Genomic DNA, 1,844 nt, shown 5'->3' with positions numbered 1-1,844 from the left:
ATCTGGTTATGTCATCATAAACCAGGGAGTGAGCCATGGTGGAATCTGATAATTCACAAGTAGCACATCTGTGAATTAATTACCAGGTTCCACCAATGAAGGCAAAGGGGATGATCTAAGTGTCGTGACTCACCAGGTTTTTACTCATGTTTATAATATGCTGTTTCCAGCGATGAGCCCTGGAAAAAGCACAGCATCCACCTGGGAAGCAGCACGCAGTGAAGTCCTGCTTTTCTCCTTTTATCTTAGCCAGGTATGCTGAGGATGTTGTGTACCAAAAAAAAATGAATTATCAGGAAAAAACAGGGTAAAAGGAAATGCATGGTTACAGTTCCTGCTCTGGCAAATAGGAGGAATATTGTCTGCGCGTAGGCCAAAGTCTGCTTTGCTCTTACTATAGTTGTAGTTGTTAAGCTAAAAATAACAGTTCAGAAAGCTGTTCTTTAAACAGACAAAGTTTTCTGGCCTCAGGCATAACCAGGAAGAGCAGTGGAATGCACATCCTGAACTGCAGCCTGTCTTGTTACTGACAGCTTTGGCTGGAAGGTAAGAAGAAATACGTAGCCTCTGACGGGTAAGGATTACTCTTCTAAGGTTGAACCAAGTGTTCAAAGAGCAGTTAGAACATTATCTAAATAGGAGCATCAGCACTTGGATCTATTTTTTCCTACAAACTGTCCTCCCAAGACCTGATTTGCCATTATTCCTTCGTCTCTCGAGATCTGAGCAAGATTCCCTCTGATGATGTGTTCGGGCCTGAGGACTGAGGGATGGCATCCTTCAGGCTCCGCATGATGCTCTCACTGGAGTTACGTGCCGGCTGCCTCCTGTACCAGCTGGCAGACAGGGCTAGGTATGGCAGGGAAAGAGAATACAACGTGGATTATCTTCTCTTCTGGAGAACATCTTTATCTGTGTTGTCCAAGGCATATCTCATTTTAAGATAGACTTTTTTCAAAAAACGCTTAGGTGCCCTGTTCCCTGCACGTGACCTGGTCCTCCAGCGAGCAGCTCCGTAGCACGGAGAGAGAGGAGGGAAAGGGAGGGAGCTGTGACTCACAGATGTCCCTCTGAGTCACAGCCCCATGGGGACATTATGCAGAGCCCTCACCCGGACTAATCCTTTGCTGTCCCCACTAGTGCCACCTCCGCTCTCTGTTGTGATTGCCTTTGAAGGAAGAGTCTCCTTTAATTTTCAGCTGCAGTTAACTTTATAAAGCCGCTATCTTTTTTGGCTTATACTCGTGTGTCAAATATATATGGTTCAGAAAGGTTAGATGGCAGTCTGATCTGAAAGAAGCAGAAAAGGGCATGCTTAACAGCCCCGACCTTGACTGAAGATAATGGCAGACGAGCCTTCAGCTAAAGTCATCCTCCCTGTGCATGTTTAATTGACTTAATTTTATGGTCTCAATACACACAGAGACTGCATAACAAGTGCTAAAAATATATCATTTCCTAATGGTATAATAAATTCAGTTTTAACTGCTGTATATTTGGATTAATGTATTCACTGCACTCAAGTTTAAATATCTGTGAAGCTTCTGTATTTTTTCCCTAAGGGAAAAACACTTCCTACAGCTTTCACAACTCGCCTGTTCCTTTCACTGAGCATCCTGAATGGACTGTATAAACCGTGCTTGCAGCTCCTGAGTGTCTACAAACATTTTCTTAAGTGGAATATTAATAGCACTTTATCTTCCAAGGCTTCTTTACTTCAAGGTCAGCAGAGTATTTTGCTGGCATAACCCCGCTTTTGTTTTTGCAAAAAGAGGGGGTGAGTTGTCAGGCTGTTAAAGAAAAGAAGGCCAAGCTTAGGGATGTCTGACGGAGGCTGTCCTCGT

At 43.8% G+C, this 1,844-nt stretch overlaps 1 long non-coding RNA gene across 1 annotated transcript; it reads left to right on the top strand.

Moving 5' to 3' along the window:
* The first annotated feature begins 471 nt into the window (after window positions 1-471).
* On the top strand, window positions 472-1,644 carry LOC311436548. The gene is made up of 2 exons (XR_014692934.1): window positions 472-546; window positions 721-1,644. It is a non-coding gene; the product is annotated as an uncharacterized lncRNA (long non-coding RNA).
* The last annotated feature ends 200 nt before the right edge of the window (window positions 1,645-1,844 follow it).

The sequence above is a fragment of the Aythya ferina genome (assembly GCF_964211825.1).
Source record: "Aythya ferina genome assembly, chromosome: 4".
Classification (NCBI taxonomy): Eukaryota; Metazoa; Chordata; class Aves; order Anseriformes; family Anatidae; genus Aythya; species Aythya ferina.
This window is presented reverse-complemented; position numbering and strand designations above follow the sequence as displayed.